This window comes from Ranitomeya imitator, chromosome 1 (genome assembly GCF_032444005.1).
Source record: "Ranitomeya imitator isolate aRanImi1 chromosome 1, aRanImi1.pri, whole genome shotgun sequence".
NCBI lineage: Eukaryota > Metazoa > Chordata > Amphibia > Anura > Dendrobatidae > Ranitomeya > Ranitomeya imitator.
Window position 1 is genome coordinate 900,417,890 of NC_091282.1, and position 9,097 is coordinate 900,426,986.

Sequence of the window (9,097 nt, forward strand, 5' to 3'; positions counted from 1 at the left end):
GGCTTCTGATTGGCCGCGTGCCGGTCACATGGGCGGCACGCGGCCAATCAGAAGCCGCGACGTCATTCTCATTCACAAAACTGCTAATTATAGGAATTGAGGACCTGCGAATGACGTCGCGGCCTCTGATTGGTCGCGTGCCGGTCACATGGGCGGAACGCGACCAATCAGAAGTCGGGACGTCATTCACCGGTCCGAAAGGCGCGCTTTTTAAACAAAGAAGCCTCCCGGATAGCAGTGTGAAGTCCAGGGGCCGCCGGAGAGGTGAGCATATCAATATTTTTTATTTTAATTCTTTATTTTCCACATCCCTATTGATTCGATACCGATACCCGATATCACAAAAATATCGGATCTCGGTATCGGAATTCCGATACCGCTAATATCGGCCGATACCCGATACTTGCGGTATCGGAATGCTCAACACTAATGCCCAGTAATCAAATGGGAATGACGGTTGAGGGAGAACATCGATAAGGGATGAAAAATAGTTAGTAACCATACTGGAAAAATGTTGTCTCCTGTCACTTTCAATTGATGCAGCAGTACCTGTCCTGTCTGCGGTCATAGCAAAATCACTCCACAACCTGGTCAGAAAACCCCTCTGTCCAACGCCACTTCTGATGTGTGCACCCCTAACACTCCTGGTCTGCTGCCCCCTGGAGCTCGTGTGAGAACGATCACGGGTGCTGTGTGCTGGGAATGCCTGAAGCAAATGGTCAACAAGAGTTGATTGTTTGGTTGCTAATATTAGTTCCAAGTTCTCATGTGGCATAACATTTTGCAATTTGCCTTTATAGCGAGGATCAAGGAGGCAGGCCAACCAGTAATCATCATCGTTCATCATTTTAGTAATGCGTGTGTCCCTTTTGAGGATACGTAAGGCATAATCCGCCATGTGGGCCAAAGTTCCAGTTGTCAAATCTGCGGTTGTGATTGGTTGAGGGGCAGTTTCAGGCAAATCTACGTCACTTGTGTCCCTCAAAAAACCAGAACCCGGCCTTGCCACGCAACCAATTTCCAGTGCCCCCGGGAAAGCTTCCTCATTAAAAGTATACTCATCCCCATCATCCTCCTCGTCCTCCACCTCCTCTTCGCCCGCTACCTCGTCCTGTACACTGCCCTGACCAGACAATGGCTGACTGTCATCAAGGCTTTTCTCTTCCTCTGGTGCAGACGCCTGATCCTTTATGTGCATCAAACTTTGCATCAGCAGACACATTAGGGGGATGCTCATGCTTATTATGGCGTTGTCTGCACTAACCAGCCGTGTGCATTCCTCAAAACACTGAAGGACTTGACACATGTCTTGTATCTTCGACCACTGCACACCTGACAACTCCATGTCTGCCATCCTACTGCCTGCCCGTGTATGTATATCCTCCCACAAAAACATAACAGCCCGCCTCTGTTGGCACAGTCGCTGAAGCATGTGCAATGTTGAGTTCCACCTTGTTGCAACGTCTATGATTAGGCGATGCTGGGGAAGGTTCAAAGACCGCTGATAGGTCTGCATACGGCTGGAGTGTACAGGCGAACGTCGGATATGTGAGCAAAGTCCACGCACTTTGAGGAGCAGGTCGGAGAACCCAGGATAAGTTTTCAATAAGCACTGCACCACCAGGTTTAAGGTGTGAGCCAGGCAAGGAATGTGTTTCAGTTGGGAAAGGGAGATGGCAGCCATGAAATTCCTTCCGTTATCACTCACTACCTTGCCTGCCTCAAGATCTACTGTGCCCAGCCACGACTGCGTTTCTTGCTGCAAGAACTCGGACAGAATTTCCGCGGTGTGTCTGTTGTCGCCCAAACACTTCAGAGCCAATACAGCCTGCTGACGCTTGCCAGTAGCTGGCCCATAATGGGACAACTGGTGTGCAACAGTGTCAGCTGCCAATGGAGTGGTTGGCCGACTGCGGTCTGTGGAAGAGCTGTCACTTCTGCAGGAGGACGAGGAGGAGGAGGAGGGGGTGCGAACGCCTACAGCCAACTGTTTCCTAGACCGTGGGCTAGGCACAACTGTCCCGAAATTGATGTCCCCTGTGGACCCTGCATCCACCACATTCACCCAGTGTGCCGTGATGGTCACGTAACGTCCCTGGCCATGCCTACTGGTCCATGCATCTGTAGTCAGGTGCACCTTTGTACTCACAGATTGCCTGAGTGCATGGACGATGCGCTGTTTAACATGCTGGTGCAGGGCTGGGATGGCTTTTCTGGAAAAAAAGTGTCGACTGGGTAGCTCGTAGCGTGGTTCAGCGTACTCCATCAGGGCTTTGAAAGCTTCACTTTCAACTAACCGGTAGGGCATCATCTCTAACGAGATTAGTCTAGCTATGTGGGCGTAAAAACCCTGTGTACGCGGATGCGAGGATAAGTACTTCCTTTTTCTAACCAGAGTCTCATGTAGGGTGAGCTGGACTGGAGAGCTGGAGATCGTGGAACTTGCGGGTGTGCCGGTGGACATGGCAGACTGAGAGACGGTTGGAGACGGTATTGTTTCCGCCGGTGCCCTAGATGCAATATTTCTTCCTACAAAACTGGTGATTCCCTGACCCTGACTGCTTTTGGCTGGCAAAGAAACCTGCACAGATACTGCCGGTGGTACGGAAAATGGTGGCCTTACAGTGACGGAAGGGATGTTGCGTTGCTGTCTAGCTTCATTGGCCGAGGGTGCTACAACCTTAAGGGACGTTTGGTAGTTAGTCCAGGCTTGAAAATGCATGGTGGTTAAATGTCTATGCATGCAACTTGTATTGAGACTTTTCAGATTCTGACCTCTGCTTAAGCTAGTTGAAAATTTTTGACAGATGACTTTGCGCTGATCAATTGGATGTTGTTTAAAAAAATGCCAGACTGCACTCTTCCTAGCATCGGATCCCTTTTCAGGGATTGCAGACTGAGCTTTAACCGGATGGCCACGCTGTCCTCCAACAGGTTTTGGCTTTGACACGCGTCTTGGGCCAGATACGGGCCCGGCAGATGGAACCTGTTGCGATGTTGATGCCTGCTGCGTCCCCTCCTCCACCTCCGCTTCTGAACTACTGCCGCCTGCACCCTGTTCCCCCAATGGCTGCCAATCGGGGTCAACAACTGGGTCATCTATTACCTCCTCTTCTAGCTCGTGTGCAACTTCGTCTGTGTCACCGTGTCGGTCGGTGGTATAGCGTTCGTGACGGGGCAACATAGTCTCATCAGGGTCTGATTGTGGATCAGTACCCTGAGAGGGCAATGTTGTGGTCTGAGTCAAAGGACCAGCATAGTAGTCAGGCTGTGGCTGTGCATCAGTGCACTCCATGTCAGAATCTACTTGTAATGGGCATGGCCTGTTAACTGTTTCACTTTCTAAGCCAGGGACGGTATGTGTAAAGAGCTCCATGGAGTAACCCGTCGTGTCGCCTGCTGCATCCTTCTCTCTTGTTGTTGTTTTTGCTAAAGAGGGCAAGGAAGCGACTTGTCCCTGACCGTGAACATCCACAAGCGACGCGCTTCTTTTACATTTACCAGTTTCAGAAGAGGAGGCAAAAGAGCTAGAGGCTGAGTCTGCAAGGTAAGCCAAAACTTGCTGTTGCTGCTCCGGCTTTAAAAGCGGTTTTCCTACTCCCAGAAAAGAGAGCGTTCGAGGCCTTGTGTAGCCAGACGACGAACCTGGCTCCACAGCTCCAGACTTAGGTGGAATATTTTTTTTCCCACGACCACCTGATGCTCCACTACCACTACCATCATTACCAGCTGACAATGAACGCCCACGGCCACGACCTCTTGCACCAGACTTCCTCATTGTTTTAAAAACTTAACCAAAGTAACTTTATTTGTTGCTGTCAAACAACTTACACGGTGACCTATAACTTCAGTATGATTTCAATATCCCTTTACAGGTTGGTGAGACCACAAGGAAAATCAGGCACAATGTTACACACTCTGTTTTCTGTGGCACCAAATCACAGAGATGCCACACACGCAGGACTGTCACTCAAGCACAAATGTCAATATTAATCTCCCACTGTTTTATTTTTTATTTTTTTTTTCAGGGAGACTTTAGAAACAAAATAAAAAAAATGATTTTTGCAGGAATAATTTAGAAACCAAATAAAAAAACAAAAAAAGGCTTTCTATGGCCCACTGAGTGAGAGATGGCACACACAGGAGTCAGGAGTGGCACACAAGCCCAGAGGCCAATATTTTTCTCCCACTGATTGATGTAGTGATTTTTTCAGGTAGATTTTGGAACCCAAATCAAGCAAAAAAAAAAAATAGGCTTTCTATGGCCCACAATTTGAGAGAGAGAGAGAGAGATGGCACATCCAGGAATCAAGACTGGCACACAAGCAGAAAGGGCAATATTAATCTCCCACCTATTTTTTTTTTTTTTTCAGGGAGACTTTAGAAACAAATTAAAATAAAATGATTTTTTCAGGAAGAATTTAGAAACCAAATAAAATAATAAAATAAAATGATATTTTCAGGGACAATTTAGAAACCAAATAAAAAAACAAAAAAAGGCTTTCTATGGCCCACTGAGTGAGAGATGGCACACACAGGAGTCAGGAGTGGCACACAAGCCCAGAGGCCAATATTTTTCTCCCACTGATTGATGTAGTGATTTTTTCAGGTAGAATTTGGAACCCAAATCAAGCAAAAAAAAAAAAATAGGCTTTCTATGGCCCACAATTTGAGAGAGAGAGAGATGCCACACCCAGGAGTCAAGACTGGCACACAAGCAGAAAGGGCAATATTAATCTCCCACTGTTTTATTTATTTATTTTTTTTTTTTCAGGGAGACTTTAGAAACAAAATAAAATAAAATGATTTTTTTCAGGAAGAATTTAGAAACCAAATAAAATAAAATGATTTTTTCAAGGACAATTTAGAAACCAAATTAAAAAAAAAAAAAGGCTTTCTATGCCCCACTGAGTGAGAGATGGCACACACAGGAGTCAGGAGTGGCACACAAGCCCAGAGGCCAATATTTTTCTCCCACTGATTGATTTAGTGATTTTTTCAGGTAGATTTTAGAACCCAAATCAAGCAAAAAAATAAATAGGCTTTCTATGGCCCACTGAGTGAGAGATGGCACACACAGGAGTCAGGAGTGGCACACAAGCCCAGAGGCCAATATTTATCTCCCACTGATTCATGTAGTGATTTTTTCAGGTAGATTTTAGAACCCAAATCAAGCAAAATAATAAATAGGCTTTCTATGGCCCACTGAGTGAGAGATGGCACACACAGGAGTCAGGAGTGGCACACAAGCCCTGAGGCCAATATTTATCTCCCACTGATTGATGTAGTGATTTTTTCAGGTAGATTTTAGAACCCAAATCAAGCAAAAAAATAAATAGGCTTTCTATGGCCCACTGAGTGAGAGATGGCACACACAGGAGTCAGGAGTGGCACACAAGCCCTGAGGCCAATATTTTTCTCCCACTGATTGATGTAGTAATTTTTTCAGGTAGATTTTAGAACCCAAATCAAGCAAAAAAATAAATAGGCTTTCTATGGCCCACTGAGTGAGAGATGGCACACACAGGAGTCAGGAGTGGCACACAAGCCCTGAGGCCAATATTTTTCTCCCACTGATTGATGTAGTGATTTTTTCAGGTAGATTTTAGAACCCAAATCAAGCAAAAAAATAAATAGGCTTTCTATGGCCCACTGAGTGAGAGATGGCACACACAGGAGTCAGGAGTGGCACACAAGCCCAGAGGCCAATATTTATCTCCCACTGATTGATGTAGTGATTTTTTCAGGTAGATTTTAGAACCCAAATCAAGCAAAAAAATAAATAGGCTTTCTATGGCCCACTGAGTGAGAGATGGCACACACAGGAGTCAGGAGTGGCACACAAGCCCTGAGGCCAATATTTTTCTCCCACTGATTGATGTAGTGATTTTTTCAGGTAGATTTTAGAACCCAAATCAAGCAAAAAAATAAATAGGCTTTCTATGGCCCACTGAGTGAGAGATGGCACACACAGGAGTCAGGAGTGGCACACAAGCCCAGAGGCCAATATTTATCTCCCACTGATTGATGTAGTGATTTTTTCAGGTAGATTTTAGAACCCAAATCAAGCAAAAAAATAAATAGGCTTTCTATGGCCCACTGAGTGAGAGATGGCACACACAGGAGTCAGGAGTGGCACACAAGCCCTGAGGCCAATATTTTTCTCCCACTGATTGATGTAGTGATTTTTTCAGGTAGATTTTAGAACCCAAATCAAGCAAAAAAATAAATAGGCTTTCTATGGCCCACTGAGTGAGAGATGGCACACACAGGAGTCAGGAGTGGCACACAAGCCCTGAGGCCAATATTTTTCTCCCACTGATTGATGTTGTGATTTTTTCAGGTAGATTTTAGAACCCAAATCAAGCAAAAAAATAAATAGGCTTTCTATGGCCCACTGAGTGAGAGATGGCACACACAGGGATGGCACTCTAGCAGAAATGCCAATCTTAATCTCCCACAAAAAAAAAAAAACAGGGACTGTCCTACAATTACTATCTCCCTGCAGTAATCTCAGCCAGGTATGGCAGGCAGCAATAAGGAATGGACTGATGCACAAATTAAATAAAAAGTGTGGACAAACAAACAAGATAGCTGTGCAGAACAACAGGATTTGTGCTTTGAAAAAAGCAGTTCGTTTGCACAGCGGCGTACACACAGCAGTGCAGCTATCAGGGAGCCTTCTAGGGCAGCCCAATGAGCTACAGCGCTGAGGGAAAAAAAAAATGTAGCTTCCACTGTCCCTGCACACCGAAGGTGGTGTTGGATAGTGGAAATCGCTACAGCACAAGCGGTTTGGTGGTTAATGGACCCTGCCTAACACTATCCCTGCTTCTGACGAAGCGGCAGCAACCTCTCCCTAAGCACAGATCAGCAGCAGTAAGATGGCGGTCGGCGGGAACGCCCCTTTATAGCCCCTGTGATGCCGCAGACAGCAAGCCAATCACTGCAATGCCCTTCTCTAAGATGGTGGGGACCAGGACCTATGTCATCACGCTGCCCACACTCTGCGTTCACCTTCATTGGCTGAGAAATGGCGCTTTTCGCGTCATTGAAACGCGACTTTGGCGCGAAAGTCGCGTACCGCATGGCCGACCACGCACAGGGGTCGGATCGGGTTTCATGAAACCCGACTTTGCCAAAAGTCGGCGACTTTTGAAAATGAACGACCCGTTTCGCTCAACCCTACCCACAACGCCTAGCATACTCCAAGTCCATCAAATTCAGGGCAGCACCTGAATCCACAAATGCCATGACAGAATACGATGACAAAGAGCAGATCAAGGTAACGGACAAAAGAAATTTTGACTGTACCGTACCAATGATGGCAGACCTAGCGAACCGCTTAGTGCGCTTAGGACAATCAGAGATAGCATGAGTGGAATCACCACAGTAGAAACACAGCCCATTCAGATGTCTGTGTTCTTGCCGTTCAACTCTGGTCAAAGTCCTATCGCACTGCATAGGCTCAGGTTTAAGCTCAGGTAATACCGCCAAATGGTGCACAGATTTACGCTCACACAAGCATCGACCGATCTGAATAGCCAAAGACATAGACTCATTCAAACCAGCAGGCATAGGAAATCCCACCATGACATCCTTAAGGGCTTCAGAGAGACCCTTTCTGAAAATAGCTGCGAGTGCACCTTCATTCCATTGAGTGAGTACTGACCACTTTCTAAATTTCTGACAATATACCTCTATATCATCCTGAGCCTGACACAGAGCCAGCAAATTCTTCTCTGCCTGATCCACTGAATTAGGTTCATCGTACAGCAATCCGAGCGCCAGGAAAAACGCATCGATATTACTTAATGCAGGATCTCCTGGCGCAAGAGAAAATGCCCAGTCCTGTGGGTCGCCACGTAAAAAAGAAATAATGATCAAAACTTGTTGAACTGGGTCACCAGAGGAGCGAGGTTTCAAGGCCAGAAATAGTTTACAATTATTTTTGAAACTCAGAAATTTAGTTCTATCTCCAAAAAACAAATCAGGAATAGGAATTCTTGGTTCTAACATAGATTTCTGATCAATAGTGTCTTGAATCTTTTGTACTCTTGCCGAGAGCTGATCCACACATGAAGACAGACCTTTAATGTCCATCGCTACACCTGTGTACTGAACCACCCAAATGTCTAGGGGGAAAAAAAGGCAAAACACAGTGCAGAGAAAAAAAAATGGTCTCAGAAGTTCTTTTTTCCCTCTATTGAGAATCATTAGTACTTTGGGCCTCCAGTACTGTTATGATGAGGTAATTCAGTACCACAATGGACATAGAAGTCAGAGCACATACAGTGATCTGACAATAACCCAAAAACATAGAACGAGCTCTGAGACGTGGGAACTCTGCTGACCGCAATCCCTAATCCTCTCCAACCACACTAGAGGCAGCCGTGGATTGCGCCTAACGCTCCCTATGCAACTCGGCACAGCCTGAGAAACTAGCTAGCCTGAAGATAGAAAATAAGCCTACCTTGCCTCAGAGAAATACCCCAAAGGAAAAGGCAGCCCCCACATATAATGACTGTGAGTTAAGATGAAAAGACAAACATAGAGATGAAATAGATTTAGCAAAGTGAGGCCCGACTTACTAAACAGAGCGAGGATAGGAAAGGTAACTTTGCGGTCAACACAAAACCCTACAAACAACCACGCAAAGGGGGCAAAAAGACCCTCCATACCGAACTAACGGCACGGAGGTACACCCTCTGCGTCCCAGAGCTTCCAGCAAGCAAGAAAAAAACAAATAGACAAGCTGGACAGAAAAAAACAGCAAACAAAATAGCAAAGCAGAACTTAGCTATGCAGAGCAGCAGGCCACAGGAACGATCCAGGAGGAAACAAGTCCAATACTAGAACATTGACTGGAGGCCAGGATCAAAGCACTAGGTGGAATTAAATAGAGCAGCACCTAACGACTTCACCACATCACCTGAGGAAGGAAACTCAGAAGCCGCAGTACCACTCTCCTCCACTAACGGAAACTCACAGAGAGAATCAGCCGAAGTACCACTTGTGACCACAGGAGGGAGCTCTGCCACAGAATTCACAACAGAGCAGGAGGAGAAAATGGAGAGTCATCTTCCTTGTGGGAACA